At 41.4% G+C, this 21,504-nt stretch overlaps 1 protein-coding gene and 1 long non-coding RNA gene across 2 annotated transcripts in view; both read left to right on the top strand.

Moving 5' to 3' along the window:
• LOC127645045 (myomegalin-like) overlaps positions 1-21,504 on the top strand; it is a 123,153-nt gene that overhangs the window by 31,022 nt on the left and 70,627 nt on the right. The window lies entirely within an intron of this gene.
• On the top strand, positions 579-14,959 carry LOC127645838 (uncharacterized). The gene is made up of 2 exons (XR_007970811.1): positions 579-748; positions 14,764-14,959. It is a non-coding gene; the product is annotated as an uncharacterized LOC127645838 (long non-coding RNA).

The raw sequence follows: 21,504 nt of genomic DNA, 5'->3' as shown, positions 1-21,504 counted from the left end.
TTATTTCCTTTTTATTATCAGTGTTTTGAAGTTTGAGAAATTATCTGAATCAATCTGTCAATCATTACAGGTGAGTATTTAGACACGCAACGTCAGAGATCATTAACACACACACACACACACACACACACACACACACACACACGTCAGAGATCATTAACACACACACACACACACACACGTCAGAGATCATTAACACACACACACACACACACGTCAGAGATCATTAACACACACACACACACACACACACACGTCAGAGATCATTAACACACACACACGTCAGAGATCATTAACACACACACACACACACACACGTCAGAGATCATTAACACACACACACACACACACACACACGTCAGAGATCATTAACACACACACACACACACACACACACGTCAGAGATCATTAACACACACACACACACGTCAGAGATCATTAACACACACACGTCAGAGATCATTAACACACACACACACGTCAGAGATCATTAACACACACACGTCAGAGATCATTAACACACACACACACACACGTCAGAGATCATTAACACACACACGTCAGAGATCATTACACACACACACACGTCAGAGATCATTAACACACACACACACGTCAGAGATCATTAACACACACACGTCAGAGATCATTAACACACACACGTCAGAGATCATTAACACACACACGTCAGAGATCATTAACACACACACGTCACACGTCAGAGATCATTAACACACACACGTCACACGTCAGAGATCATTAACACACACACACACACACGTCAGAGATCATTAACACACACACACACACGTCAGAGATCATTAACACACACACACGTCAGAGATCATTAACACACACACATCACACGTCAGAGATCATTAACACACACACGTCAGAGATCATTAACACACACACGTCAGAGATCATTAACACACACACGTCAGAGATCATTAACACACACACACACGTCAGAGATCATTAACACACACACACGTCAGAGATCATTAACACACACACACACGTCAGAGATCATTAACACACACACACGTCAGAGATCATTAACACACACACACACACGTCAGAGATCATTAACACACACACGTCACACGTCAGAGATCATTAACACACACACACACGTCAGAGATCATTAACACACACACACGTCAGAGATCATTAACACACACACGTCAGAGATCATTAACACACACACACACACGTCAGAGATCATTAACACACACACGTCAGAGATCATTAACACACACACACACACGTCAGAGATCATTAACACACACACGTCAGAGATCATTAACACACACACACGTCAGAGATCATTAACACACACACACACACGTCAGAGATCATTAACACACACACACGTCAGAGATCATTAACACACACACATCAGAGATCATTAACACACACACGTCAGAGATCATTAACACACACACATCAGAGATCATTAACACACACACGTCAGAGATCATTAACACACACACGTCAGAGATCATTAACACACACACACACACGTCAGAGATCATTAACACACACACGTCAGAGATCATTAACACACACACACACACGTCAGAGATCATTAACACACACACGTCAGAGATCATTAACACACACACGTCAGAGATCATTAACACACACACATCAGAGATCATTAACACACACACACACACACGTCAGAGATCATTAACACACACACGTCAGAGATCATTAACACACACACGTCAGAGATCATTAACACACACACGTCAGAGATCATTAACACACACACATCAGAGATCATTAACACACACACGTCAGAGATCATTAACACACACACATCAGAGATCATTAACACACACACGTCAGAGATCATTAACACACACACGTCAGAGATCATTAACACACACACACGTCAGAGATCATTAACACACACACGTCAGAGATCATTAACACACACACGTCAGAGATCATTACACACACACACACACACACGTCAGAGATCATTAACACACACACACACACGTCAGAGATCATTAACACACACACGTCAGAGATCATTAACACACACACGTCAGAGATCATTAACACACACACACACACCGTCAGAGATCATTAACACACACACGTCAGAGATCATTAACACACACACGTCAGAGATCATTAACACACACACGTCAGAGATCATTAACACACACACGTCAGAGATCATTAACACACACACGTCAGAGATCATTAACACACACACGTCAGAGATCATTAACACACACACACCGTCAGAGATCATTAACACACACACACGTCAGAGATCATTAACACACACACACGTCAGAGATCATTAACACACACACGTCAGAGATCATTAACACACACACGTCAGAGATCATTAACACACACACGTCAGAGATCATTAACACACACACGTCAGAGATCATTAACACACACACGTCAGAGATCATTAACACACACACGTCAGAGATCATTAACACACACACACACGTCAGAGATCATTAACACACACACGTCAGAGATCATTAACACACACACACGTCAGAGATCATTAACACACACACGTCAGAGATCATTAACACACACACACGTCAGAGATCATTAACACACACACATCAGAGATCATTAACACACACACGTCAGAGATCATTAACACACACACGTCAGAGATCATTAACACACACACACGTCAGAGATCATTAACACACACACGTCAGAGATCATTAACACACACACGTCAGAGATCATTAACACACACACATCAGAGATCATTAACACACACACGTCAGAGATCATTAACACACACACACGTCAGAGATTATTAATACACACACGTCAGAGATCATTAACACACACGTCAGAGATCATTAACACACACACACACACGTCAGAGATCATTAACACACACACGTCAGAGATCATTAACACACACACATCAGAGATCATTAACACACACGTCAGAGATCATTAACACACACATCAGAGATCATTACACACACACGTCAGAGATCATTAACACACACACGTCAGAGATCATTAACACACACACACCGTCAGAGATCATTAACACACACACGTCAGAGATCATTAACACACACACGTCAGAGATCATTAACACACACACGTCAGAGATCATTAACACACACACGTCAGAGATCATTAACACACACACGTCAGAGATCATTAACACACACACGTCAGAGATCATTAACACACACCGTCAGAGATCATTAACACACACACGTCAGAGATCATTAACACACACACGTCAGAGATCATTAACACACACACGTCAGAGATCATTAACACACACACATCAGAGATCATTAACACACACACACGTCAGAGATCATTAACACACACACGTCAGAGATCATTAACACACACGTCAGAGATCATTAACACACACACGTCAGAGATCATTAACACACACACACACGTCAGAGATCATTAACACACACACGTCAGAGATCATTAACACACACACACACACGTCAGAGATCATTAACACACACACGTCAGAGATCATTAACACACACACGTCAGAGATCATTAACACACACACACCGTCAGAGATCATTAACACACACACACGTCAGAGATCATTAACACACACACGTCAGAGATCATTAACACACACACGTCAGAGATCATTAACACACACACGTCAGAGATCATTAACACACACACACGTCAGAGATCATTAACACACACACGTCAGAGATCATTAACACACACACGTCAGAGATCATTAACACACACACGTCAGAGATCATTAACACACACACACACCGTCAGAGATCATTAACACACACACGTCAGAGATCATTAACACACACACGTCAGAGATCATTAACACACACACCACCGTCAGAGATCATTAACACACACACCGTCAGAGATCATTAACACACACACGTCAGAGATCATTAACACACACACACGTCAGAGATCATTAACACACACACGTCAGAGATCATTAACACACACACGTCAGAGATCATTAACACACACACACACACGTCAGAGATCATTAACACACACACGTCAGAGATCATTAACACACACACGTCAGAGATCATTAACACACACACACGTCAGAGATCATTAACACACACACACGTCAGAGATCATTAACACACACACACCGTCAGAGATCATTAACACACACACACGTCAGAGATCATTAACACACACACACACGTCAGAGATCATTAACACACACACGTCAGAGATCATTAACACACACACGTCAGAGATCATTAACACACACACGTCAGAGATCATTAACACACACACGTCAGAGATCATTAACACACACACGTCAGAGATCATTAACACACACACGTCAGAGATCATTAACACACACACGTCAGAGATCATTAACACACACACACACGTCAGAGATCATTAACACACACACATCAGAGATCATTAACACACACCGTCAGAGATCATTAACACACACACGTCAGAGATCATTAACACACACACATCAGAGATCATTAACACACACACATCAGAGATCATTAACACACACACACACGTCAGAGATCATTAACACACACACGTCAGAGATCATTAACACACACACGTCAGAGATCATTAACACACACACACGTCAGAGATCATTAACACACACACGTCAGAGATCATTAACACACACACACGTCAGAGATCATTAACACACACACGTCAGAGATCATTAACACACACACGTCAGAGATCATTAACACACACACGTCAGAGATCATTAACACACACACACACGTCAGAGATCATTAACACACACACGTCAGAGATCATTAACACACACACGTCAGAGATCATTAACACACACACGTCAGAGATCATTAACACACACACGTCAGAGATCATTAACACACACACGTCAGAGATCATTAACACACACACGTCAGAGATCATTAACACACACACGTCAGAGATCATTAACACACACACACACGTCAGAGATCATTAACACACACACGTCAGAGATCATTAACACACACACGTCAGAGATCATTAACACACACACATCAGAGATCATTAACACACACACACACACGTCAGAGATCATTAACACACACACGTCAGAGATCATTAACACACACACACGTCAGAGATCATTAACACACACACGTCAGAGATCATTAACACACACACGTCAGAGATCATTAACACACACACATCAGAGATCATTAACACACACACACACGTCAGAGATCATTAACACACACACACACGTCAGAGATCATTAACACACACACGTCAGAGATCATTAACACCGTCAGAGATCATTAACACACACACGTCAGAGATCATTAACACACACACCGTCAGTGATTAATAACACACACACGTCAGAGATCATTAACACACACACGTCAGAGATCATTAACACACACACACACGTCAGAGATCATTAACACACACACGTCAGAGATCATTAACACACACACGTCAGAGATCATTAACACACACACGTCAGAGATCATTAACACACACACACGTCAGAGATCATTAACACACACACACGTCAGAGATCATTAACACACACACACGTCAGAGATCATTAACACACACACACACACGTCAGAGATCATTAACACACACACGTCAGAGATCATTAACACACACACGTCAGAGATCATTAACACACACACGTCACACGTCAGAGATCATTAACACACACACGTCAGAGATCATTAACACACACACGTCAGAGATCATTAACACACACACGTCAGAGATCATTAACACACACACGTCAGAGATCATTAACACACACACGTCAGAGATCATTAACACACACCGTCAGAGATCATTAACACACACACACACGTCAGAGATCATTAACACACACACGTCAGAGATCATTAACACACACACGTCAGAGATCATTAACACACACACGTCAGAGATCATTAACACACACACGTCAGAGATCATTAACACACACACGTCAGAGATCATTAACACACACACGTCAGAGATCATTAACACACACACACGTCAGAGATCATTAACACACACACGTCAGAGATCATTAACACACACACGTCAGAGATCATTAACACACACACGTCAGAGATCATTAACACACACACGTCAGAGATCATTAACACACACACATCAGAGATCATTAACACACACACACGTCAGAGATCATTAACACACACACGTCAGAGATCATTAACACACACACACGTCAGAGATCATTAACACACACACACATCAGAGATCATTAACACACACACGTCAGAGATCATTAACACACACACGTCAGAGATCATTAACACACACGTCAGAGATCATTAACACACACACATCAGAGATCATTAACACACACACATCAGAGATCATTAACACACACACGTCAGAGATCATTAACACACACACGTCAGAGATCATTAACACACACACGTCAGAGATCATTAACACACACACACACGTCAGAGATCATTAACACACACACGTCAGAGATCATTAACACACACACATCAGAGATCATTAACACACACACGTCAGAGATCATTAACACACACACATCAGAGATCATTAACACACACACGTCAGAGATCATTAACACACACACATCAGAGATCATTAACACACACACATCAGAGATCATTAACACACACACGTCAGAGATCATTAACACACACACGTCAGAGATCATTAACACACACACGTCAGAGATCATTAACACACACACGTCAGAGATCATTAACACACACACACGTCAGAGATCATTAACACACACACGTCAGAGATCATTAACACACACACATCAGAGATCATTAACACACACACATCAGAGATCATTAACACACACACACGTCAGAGATCATTAACACACACACGTCAGAGATCATTAACACACACACATCAGAGATCATTAACACACACACACACGTCAGAGATCATTAACACACACACGTCAGAGATCATTAACACACACACACACGTCAGAGATCATTAACACACACACACCGTCAGAGATCATTAACACACACACGTCAGAGATCATTAACACACACATCAGAGATCATTAACACACACACATCAGAGATCATTAACACACACACGTCAGAGATCATTAACACACACACGTCAGAGATCATTAACACACACACACACGTCAGAGATCATTAACACACACACGTCAGAGATCATTAACACACACACATCAGAGATCATTAACACACACACGTCAGAGATCATTAACACACACACGTCAGAGATCATTAACACACACACACGTCAGAGATCATTAACACACACACGTCAGAGATCATTAACACACACACACGTCAGAGATCATTAACACACACACGTCAGAGATCATTAACACACACCGTCAGAGATCATTAACACACACACGTCAGAGATCATTAACACACACACACGTCAGAGATCATTAACACACACACGTCAGAGATCATTAACACACACACGTCAGAGATCATTAACACACACACGTCAGAGATCATTAACACACACACGTCAGAGATCATTAACACACACACGTCAGAGATCATTAACACACACACACGTCAGAGATCATTAACACACACACGTCAGAGATCATTAACACACACACGTCAGAGATCATTAACACACACACGTCAGAGATCATTAACACACACGTCAGAGATCATTAACACACACACGTCAGAGATCATTAACACACACACACGTCAGAGATCATTAACACACACACGTCAGAGATCATTAACACACACACACGTCAGAGATCATTAACACACACACGTCAGAGATCATTAACACACACACACGTCAGAGATCATTAACACACACACGTCAGAGATCATTAACACACACACACACGTCAGAGATCATTAACACACACACGTCAGAGATCATTAACACACACACGTCAGAGATCATTAACACACACACGTCAGAGATCATTAACACACACACGTCAGAGATCATTAACACACACGTCAGAGATCATTAACACACACACGTCAGAGATCATTAACACACACACACGTCAGAGATCATTAACACACACACGTCAGAGATCATTAACACACACACGTCAGAGATCATTAACACACACACATCAGAGATCATTAACACACACACACGTCAGAGATCATTAACACACACACGTCAGAGATCATTAACACACACACGTCAGAGATCATTAACACACACACGTCAGAGATCATTAACACACACACGTCAGAGATCATTAACACACACACACGTCAGAGATCATTAACACACACACGTCAGAGATCATTAACACACACACGTCAGAGATCATTAACACACACACACGTCAGAGATCATTAACACACACACGTCAGAGATCATTAACACACACACGTCAGAGATCATTAACACACACACGTCAGAGATCATTAACACACACACACACGTCAGAGATCATTAACACACACACATCAGAGATCATTAACACACACACGTCAGAGATCATTAACACACACACGTCAGAGATCATTAACACACACACGTCAGAGATCATTAACACACACACGTCAGAGATCATTAACACACACACACCGTCAGAGATCATTAACACACACACGTCAGAGATCATTAACACACACACGTCAGAGATCATTAACACACACACATCAGAGATCATTAACACACACACGTCAGAGATCATTAACACACACACGTCAGAGATCATTAACACACACACGTCAGAGATCATTAACACACACACACACACGTCAGAGATCATTAACACACACACATCAGAGATCATTAACACACACGTCAGAGATCATTAACACACACACGTCAGAGATCATTAACACACACATCAGAGATCATTAACACACACACGTCAGAGATCATTAACACACACACGTCAGAGATCATTAACACACACGTCAGAGATCATTAACACACACATCAGAGATCATTAACACACACACATCAGAGATCATTAACACACACACATCAGAGATCATTAACACACACACGTCAGAGATCATTAACACACACACGTCAGAGATCATTAACACACACACGTCAGAGATCATTAACACACACACGTCAGAGATCATTAACACACACACACATCAGAGATCATTAACACACACACGTCAGAGATCATTAACACACACACATCAGAGATCATTAACACACACACGTCAGAGATCATTAACACACACACGTCAGAGATCATTAACACACACACACGTCAGAGATCATTAACACACACACATCAGAGATCATTAACACACACACGTCAGAGATCATTAACACACACACACGTCAGAGATCATTAACACACACACGTCAGAGATCATTAACACACACACGTCAGAGATCATTAACACACACACGTCAGAGATCATTAACACACACACGTCAGAGATCATTAACACACACACACGTCAGAGATCATTAACACACACACACGTCAGAGATCATTAACACACACACGTCAGAGATCATTAACACACACACACACGTCAGAGATCATTAACACACACACGTCAGAGATCATTAACACACACACATCAGAGATCATTAACACACACACACACACGTCAGAGATCATTAACACACACACGTCAGAGATCATTAACACACACACGTCAGAGATCATTAACACACACACGTCAGAGATCATTAACACACACACGTCAGAGATCATTAACACACACACACACGTCAGAGATCATTAACACACACACGTCAGAGATCATTAACACACACACGTCAGAGATCATTAACACACACACACGTCAGAGATCATTAACACACACACGTCAGAGATCATTACACACACACATCAGAGATCATTACACACACACGTCAGAGATCATTAACACACACACGTCAGAGATCATTAACACACACACGTCAGAGATCATTAACACACACACGTCAGAGATCATTAACACACACACGTCAGAGATCATTAACACACACACATCAGAGATCATTAACACACACACGTCAGAGATCATTAACACACACACGTCAGAGATCATTACACACACACACGTCAGAGATCATTAACACACACACACACACACGTCAGAGATCATTAACACACACACGTCAGAGATCATTAACACACACACATCAGAGATCATTAACACACACACGTCAGAGATCATTAACACACACACGTCAGAGATCATTAACACACACACGTCAGAGATCATTAACACACACGTCAGAGATCATTAACACACACACCGTCAGAGATCATTAACACACACACGTCAGAGATCATTAACACACACACGAGATCATTAACACACGTCAGAGATCATTAACACACACACGTCAGAGATCATTAACACACACATCAGAGATCATTAACACACACCGTCAGAGATCATTAACACACACACGTCAGAGATCATTAACACACACACGTCAGAGATCATTAACACACACGTCAGAGATCATTAACACACACACGTCAGAGATCATTAACACACACACGTCAGAGATCATTAACACACACACGTCAGAGATCATTAACACACACACACACACACGTCAGAGATCATTAACACACACACATCAGAGATCATTAACACACACACGTCAGAGATCATTAACACACACACACGTCAGAGATCATTAACACACACACGTCAGAGATCATTAACACACACACATCAGAGATCATTAACACACACACGTCAGAGATCATTAACACACACACATCAGAGATCATTAACACACACACATCAGAGATCATTAACACACACGTCAGAGATCATTAACACACACACATCAGAGATCATTAACACACACACGTCAGAGATCATTAACACACACACGTCAGAGATCATTAACACACACATCAGAGATCATTAACACACACACATCAGAGATCATTAACACACACGTCAGAGATCATTAACACACACACGTCAGAGATCATTAACACACACGTCAGAGATCATTAACACACACACGTCAGAGATCATTAACACACACACGTCAGAGATCATTAACACACACACACACACACACGTCAGAGATCATTAACACACACACATCAGAGATCATTAACACACACACGTCAGAGATCATTAACACACACACGTCAGAGATCATTAACACACACACCGTCAGAGATCATTAACACACACGTCAGAGATCATTAACACACACACGTCAGAGATCATTAACACACATCAGATCATTAACACACGTCAGAGATCATTAACACACACACATCAGAGATCATTAACACACACACGTCAGAGATCATTAACACACACACATCAGAGATCATTAACACACACACGTCAGAGATCATTAACACACACACGTCAGAGATCATTAACACACACACGTCAGAGATCATTAACACACACACGTCAGAGATCATTAACACACACACGTCAGAGATCATTAACACACACACACACACGTCAGAGATCATTAACACACACACGTCAGAGATCATTAACACACACACATCAGAGATCATTAACACACACACACGTCAGAGATCATTAACACACACACGTCAGAGATCATTAACACACACACGTCAGAGATCATTAACACACACACACGTCAGAGATCATTAACACACACACGTCAGAGATCATTAACACACACACGTCAGAGATCATTAACACACACCGTCAGAGATCATTAACACACACACATCAGAGATCATTAACACACACACACGTCAGAGATCATTAACACACACACGTCAGAGATCATTAACACACACACACGTCAGAGATCATTAACACACACACGTCAGAGATCATTAACACACACACGTCAGAGATCATTAACACACACACGTCAGAGATCATTAACACACACACGTCAGAGATCATTAACACACACACGTCAGAGATCATTAACACACACACGTCAGAGATCATTAACACACACACGTCAGAGATCATTAACACACACACGTCAGAGATCATTAACACACACACACACACGTCAGAGATCATTAACACACACACGTCAGAGATCATTAACACACACACGTCAGAGATCATTAACACACACACGTCAGAGATCATTAACACACACACACACACACGTCAGAGATCATTAACACACACACGTCAGAGATCATTAACACACACACGTCAGAGATCATTAACACACACACACACGTCAGAGATCATTAACACACACACGTCAGAGATCATTAACACACACACGTCAGAGATCATTAACACACACACGTCAGAGATCATTAACACACACACGTCAGAGATCATTAACACACACACGTCAGAGATCATTAACACACACACGTCAGAGATCATTAACACACACACACGTCAGAGATCATTAACACACACACGTCAGAGATCATTAACACACACACATCAGAGATCATTAACACACACACACGTCAGAGATCATTAACACACACACATCAGAGATCATTAACACACACACGTCAGAGATCATTAACACACACACACGTCAGAGATCATTAACACACACACATCAGAGATCATTAACACACACACGTCAGAGATCATTAACACACACACGTCAGAGATCATTAACACACACGTCAGAGATCATTAACACACACACGTCAGAGATCATTAACACACACACACGTCAGAGATCATTAACACACACACGTCAGAGATCATTAACACACACACACGTCAGAGATCATTAACACACACACGTCAGAGATCATTAACACACACACGTCAGAGATCATTAACACACACACATCAGAGATCATTAACACACACACGTCAGAGATCATTAACACACACACATCAGAGATCATTAACACACACACGTCAGAGATCATTAACACACACACGTCAGAGATCATTAACACACACACACGTCAGAGATCATTAACACACACACGTCAGAGATCATTAACACACACACGTCAGAGATCATTAACACACACACGTCAGAGATCATTAACACACACACGTCAGAGATCATTAACACACACGTCAGAGATCATTAACACACACACGTCAGAGATCATTAACACACACGTCAGAGATCATTAACACACACACGTCAGAGATCATTAACACACACGTCAGAGATCATTAACACACACACGTCAGAGATCATTAACACACACACCGTCAGAGATCATTAACACACACACGTCAGAGATCATTAACACACACACATCAGAGATCATTAACACACACACACGTCAGAGATCATTAACACACACACATCAGAGATCATTAACACACACACACACACGTCAGAGATCATTAACACACACACGTCAGAGATCATTAACACACACACGTCAGAGATCATTAACACACACACACGTCAGAGATCATTAACACACACACGTCAGAGATCATTAACACACACACACACGTCAGAGATCATTAACACACACACGTCAGAGATCATTAACACACACACGTCAGAGATCATTAACACACACACGTCAGAGATCATTAACACACACACACACGTCAGAGATCATTAACACACACGTCAGAGATCATTAACACACACACATCAGAGATCATTAACACACACACGTCAGAGATCATTAACACACACACACACATCAGAGATCATTAACACACACGTCAGAGATCATTAACACACACGTCAGAGATCATTAACACACACACCGTCAGAGATCATTAACACACACACGTCAGAGATCATTAACACACACACGTCAGAGATCATTAACACACACACACGTCAGAGATCATTAACACACACACGTCAGAGATCATTAACACACACACGTCAGAGATCATTAACACACACACGTCAGAGATCATTAACACACACACGTCAGAGATCATTAACACACACACGTCAGAGATCATTAACACACACACGTCAGAGATCATTAACACACACACGTCAGAGATCATTAACACACACATCAGAGATCATTAACACACACACGTCAGAGATCATTAACACACACACACACGTCAGAGATCATTAACACACACACGTCAGAGATCATTAACACACACACACGTCAGAGATCATTAACACACACACGTCAGAGATCATTAACACACACGTCAGAGATCATTAACACACACACGTCAGAGATCATTAACACACACGTCAGAGATCATTAACACACACACGTCAGAGATCATTAACACACACGTCAGAGATCATTAACACACACACGTCAGAGATCATTAACACACACACGTCAGAGATCATTAACACACACACACGTCAGAGATCATTAACACACACACGTCAGAGATCATTAACACACACACATCAGAGATCATTAACACACACACATCAGAGATCATTAACACACACACGTCAGAGATCATTAACACACACACATCAGAGATCATTAACACACACCGTCAGAGATCATTAACACACACACATCAGAGATCATTAACACACACACGTCAGAGATCATTAACACACACACACACGTCAGAGATCATTAACACACACACGTCAGAGATCATTAACACACACACGTCAGAGATCATTAACACACACACGTCAGAGATCATTAACACACACACGTCAGAGATCATTAACACACACACGTCAGAGATCATTAACACACACACGTCAGAGATCATTAACACACACACGTCAGAGATCATTAACACACACACGTCAGAGATCATTAACACACACACGTCAGAGATCATTAACACACACACGTCAGAGATCATTAACACACACACACACGTCAGAGATCATTAACACACACACGTCAGAGATCATTAACACACACATCAGAGATCATTAACACACACGTCAGAGATCATTAACACACACACGTCACACGTCAGAGATCATTAACACACACACGTCAGAGATTATTAACACACACACGTCAGAGATCATTAACACACACACGTCAGAGATTATTAACACACACACGTCAGAGATTATTAACACACACACGTCAGAGATCATTAACACACACGTCAGAGATCATTAACACACACGTCAGAGATCATTAACACACACACGTCAGAGATTATTAACACACACACGTCAGAGATCATTAACACACACACGTCAGAGATCATTAACACACACACGTCAGAGATCATTAACACACACACACGTCAGAGATCATTAACACACACACGTCAGAGATCATTAACACACACACACACACGTCAGAGATCATTAACACACACACATCAGAGATCATTAACACACACGCGTCAGAGATCATTAACACACACACGTCAGAGATCATTAACACACACACCGTCAGAGATCATTAACACACACACACACACACGTCAGAGATCATTAACACACACACGTCAGAGATCATTAACACACACACACGTCAGAGATCATTAACACACACACGTCAGAGATCATTAACACACACACATCAGAGATCATTAACACACACACGTCAGAGATCATTAACACACACACACCGTCAGAGATCATTAACACACACACGTCAGAGATCATTAACACACACACGTCAGAGATCATTAACACACACACGTCAGAGATCATTAACACACACACGTCAGAGATCATTAACACACACACGTCAGAGATCATTACACACACACGTCAGAGATCATTAACACACACACGTCAGAGATCATTAACACACACACGTCAGAGATCATTAACACACACATCAGAGATCATTAACACACACGTCAGAGATCATTAACACACACACGTCAGAGATCATTAACACACACACGTCAGAGATCATTACACACACACACGTCAGAGATCATTAACACACACACGTCAGAGATCATTAACACACACACATCAGAGATCATTAACACACACACGTCAGAGATCATTAACACACACACGTCAGAGATCATTAACACACACACACGTCAGAGATCATTAACACACACACGTCAGAGATCATTAACACACACACGTCAGAGATCATTAACACACACACATCAGAGATCATTAACACACACACATCAGAGATCATTAACACACACGTCAGAGATCATTAACACACACACGTCAGAGATCATTAACACACACACGTCAGAGATCATTAACACACACACATCAGAGATCATTAACACACACACATCAGAGATCATTAACACACACACACGTCAGAGATCATTAACACACACGTCAGAGATCATTAACACACACACGTCAGAGATCATTAACACACACACGTCAGAGATCATTAACACACACACGTCAGAGATCATTAACACACACACGTCAGAGATCATTAACACACACACATCAGAGATCATTAACACACACACGTCAGAGATCATTAACACACACGTCAGAGATCATTAACACACACACGTCAGAGATCATTAACACACACACGTCAGAGATCATTAACACACACACGTCAGAGATCATTAACACACACACGTCAGAGATCATTAACACACACACGTCAGAGATCATTAACACACACACGTCAGAGATCATTAACACACACACGTCAGAGATCATTAACACACACACGTCAGAGATCATTAACACACACACGTCAGAGATCATTAACACACACACGTCAGAGATCATTAACACACACACATCAGAGATCATTAACACACACCGTCAGAGATCATTAACACACACACACGTCAGAGATCATTAACACACACACGTCAGAGATCATTAACACACACACGTCAGAGATCATTAACACACACACATCAGAGATCATTAACACACACACACGTCAGAGATCATTAACACACACACGTCAGAGATCATTAACACACACACGTCAGAGATCATTAACACACACACGTCAGAGATCATTAACACACACACGTCAGAGATCATTAACACACACACACGTCAGAGATCATTAACACACACACGTCAGAGATCATTAACACACACACGTCAGAGATCATTAACACACACACGTCAGAGATCATTAACACACACACGTCAGAGATCATTAACACACACACGTCAGAGATCATTAACACACACGTCAGAGATCATTAACACACACACGTCAGAGATCATTAACACACACACACGTCAGAGATCATTAACACACACACGTCAGAGATCATTAACACACACACGTCAGAGATCATTAACACACACACATCAGAGATCATTAACACACACCGTCAGAGATCATTAACACACACACACGTCAGAGATCATTAACACACACACGTCAGAGATCATTAACACACACACATCAGAGATCATTAACACACACACGTCAGAGATCATTAACACACACACACGTCAGAGATCATTAACACACACACGTCAGAGATCATTAACACACACACGTCAGAGATCATTAACACACACACGTCAGAGATCATTAACACACACACACGTCAGAGATCATTAACACACACACGTCAGAGATCATTAACACACACACACGTCAGAGATCATTAACACACACACGTCAGAGATCATTAACACACACACGTCAGAGATCATTAACACACACACGTCAGAGATCATTAACACACACACATCAGAGATCATTAACACACACACGTCAGAGATCATTAACACACACACATCAGAGATCATTAACACACACACGTCAGAGATCATTAACACACACACGTCAGAGATCATTAACACACACACATCAGAGATCATTAACACACACACACGTCAGAGATCATTAACACACACACGTCAGAGATCATTAACACACACACACGTCAGAGATCATTAACACACACACGTCAGAGATCATTAACACACACACGTCAGAGATCATTAACACACACACACACGTCAGAGATCATTAACACACACACGTCAGAGATCATTAACACACACACACGTCAGAGATCATTAACACACACACGTCAGAGATCATTAACACACACACGTCAGAGATCATTAACACACACACATCAGAGATCATTAACACACACACGTCAGAGATCATTAACACACACACGTCAGAGATCATTAACACACACACATCAGAGATCATTAACACACACACGTCAGAGATCATTAACACACACACGTCAGAGATCATTAACACACACACGTCAGAGATCATTAACACACACATCAGAGATCATTAACACACACACATCAGAGATCATTAACACACACACGTCAGAGATCATTAACACACACACGTCAGAGATCATTAACACACACACACGTCAGAGATCATTAACACACACACACGTCAGAGATCATTAACATCACACACACACGTCAGAGATCATTAACACACACACATCAGAGATCATTAACACACACACACGTCAGAGATCATTAACACACACACGTCAGAGATCATTAACACACACACGTCAGAGATCATTAACACACACACGTCAGAGATCATTAACACACACACATCAGAGATCATTACACACACACACACGTCAGAGATCATTAACACACACACGTCAGAGATCATTAACACACACACGTCAGAGATCATTAACACACACACGTCAGAGATCATTAACACACACACATCAGAGATCATTAACACACACACGTCAGAGATCATTAACACACACACACACGTCAGAGATCATTAACACACACACGTCAGAGATCATTAACACACACACGTCAGAGATCATTAACACACACACGTCAGAGATCATTAACACACACACATCAGAGATCATTAACACACACACGTCAGAGATCATTAACACACACACGTCAGAGATCATTAACACACACACGTCAGAGATCATTAACACACACACGTCAGAGATCATTAACACACACACGTCAGAGATCATTAACACACACACGTCAGAGATCATTAACACACACATCAGAGATCATTAACACACACACATCAGAGATCATTAACACACACACGTCAGAGATCATTAACACACACACGTCAGAGATCATTAACACACACACACGTCAGAGATCATTAACACACACACACGTCAGAGATCATTAACACACACACACGTCAGAGATCATTAACACACACACGTCAGAGATCATTAACACACACACGTCAGAGATCATTAACACACACACGTCAGAGATCATTAACACACACACACGTCAGAGATCATTAACACACACACACAAACACGTCAGAGATTATTAATACACACACATCAGAGATCATTAACACACACACGTCAGAGATCATTAACACACACACACGTCAGAGATCATTAACACACACACGTCAGAGATCATTAACACACACACGTCAGAGATCATTAACACACACACACACGTCAGAGATCATTAACACACACACGTCAGAGATCATTAACACACACACACGTCAGAGATCATTAACACACACACGTCAGAGATCATTAACACACACACACGTCAGAGATCATTAACACACACACACGTCAGAGATCATTAACACACACACGTCAGAGATCATTAACACACACACGTCAGAGATCATTAACACACACACGTCAGAGATCATTAACACACACACGTCAGAGATCATTAACACACACACACGTCAGAGATCATTAACACACACACGTCAGAGATCATTAACACACACCGTCAGAGATCATTAACACACACACACGTCAGAGATCATTAACACACACACACGTCAGAGATCATTAACACACACACGTCAGAGATCATTAACACACACACGTCAGAGATCATTAACACACACACGTCAGAGATCATTAACACACACACGTCAGAGATCATTAACACACACACGTCAGAGATCATTAACACACACACGTCAGAGATCATTAACACACACACATCAGAGATCATTAACACACACACGTCAGAGATCATTAACACACACACGTCAGAGATCATTAACACACACACGTCAGAGATCATTAACACACACACGTCAGAGATCATTAACACACACACAGTCAGAGATCATTAACACACACACATCAGAGATCATTAACACACACGTCAGAGATCATTAACACACACACACGTCAGAGATCATTAACACACACACACGTCAGAGATCATTAACACACACACGTCAGAGATCATTAACACACACACGTCAGAGATCATTAACACACACACGTCAGAGATCATTAACACACACACACGTCAGAGATCATTAACACACACACGTCAGAGATCATTAACACACACACACGTCAGAGATCATTAACACACACACGTCAGAGATCATTAACACACACACGTCAGAGATCATTAACACACACACGTCAGAGATCATTAACACACACACATCAGAGATCATTAACACACACACGTCAGAGATCATTAACACACACCGTCAGAGATCATTAACACACACACGTCAGAGATCATTAACACACACACACACGTCAGAGATCATTAACACACACACACGTCAGAGATCATTAACACACACACGTCAGAGATCATTAACACACACACATCAGAGATCATTAACACACACACGTCAGAGATCATTAACACACACACGTCAGAGATCATTAACACACACACACGTCAGAGATCATTAACACACACACGTCAGAGATCATTAACACACACACGTCAGAGATCATTAACACACACACGTCAGAGATCATTAACACACACACACACGTCAGAGATCATTAACACACACACGTCAGAGATCATTAACACACACACGTCAGAGATCATTAACACACACACACGTCAGAGATCATTAACACACACACGTCAGAGACAATTAACACACACACATCAGAGATCATTAACACACACACGTCAGAGATCATTAACACACACACGTCAGAGATTATTAACACACACACGTCAGAGATCATTAACACACACACACGTCAGAGATCATTAACACACACACGTCAGAGATTATTAACACACACATCAGAGATCATTAACACACACACATCAGAGATCATTAACACACACACGTCAGAGATCATTAACACACACACGTCAGAGATCATTAACACACACACGTCAGAGATCATTAACACACACACGTCAGAGATCATTAACACACACACGTCAGAGATCATTAACACACACACGTCAGAGATCATTAACACACACACACACGTCAGAGATCATTAACACACACACATCAGAGATCATTAACACACACACGTCAGAGATCATTAACACACACACACGTCAGAGATCATTAACACACACACGTCAGAGATCATTAACACACACACGTCAGAGATCATTAACACACACACGTCAGAGATCATTAACACACACACACACGTCAGAGATCATTAACACACACACGTCAGAGATCATTAACACACACACGTCAGAGATCATTAACACACACACGTCAGAGATCATTAACACACACACACGTCAGAGATCATTAACACACACACACGTCAGAGATCATTAACACACACACACACGTCAGAGATCATTAACACACACACGTCAGAGATCATTAACACACACACATCAGAGATCATTAACACACACACACGTCAGAGATCATTAACACACACACGTCAGAGATCATTAACACACACACATCAGAGATCATTAACACACACACACGTCAGAGATCATTAACACACACACACGTCAGAGATCATTAACACACACACATCAGAGATCATTAAC

Source organism: Xyrauchen texanus, chromosome 6 (genome assembly GCF_025860055.1).
Source record: "Xyrauchen texanus isolate HMW12.3.18 chromosome 6, RBS_HiC_50CHRs, whole genome shotgun sequence".
In the NCBI taxonomy this organism is placed as follows: Eukaryota; Metazoa; Chordata; class Actinopteri; order Cypriniformes; family Catostomidae; genus Xyrauchen; species Xyrauchen texanus.
Note: the sequence above shows the minus strand (reverse complement) of the source record. Positions and strands in the feature narration are given on the sequence as shown.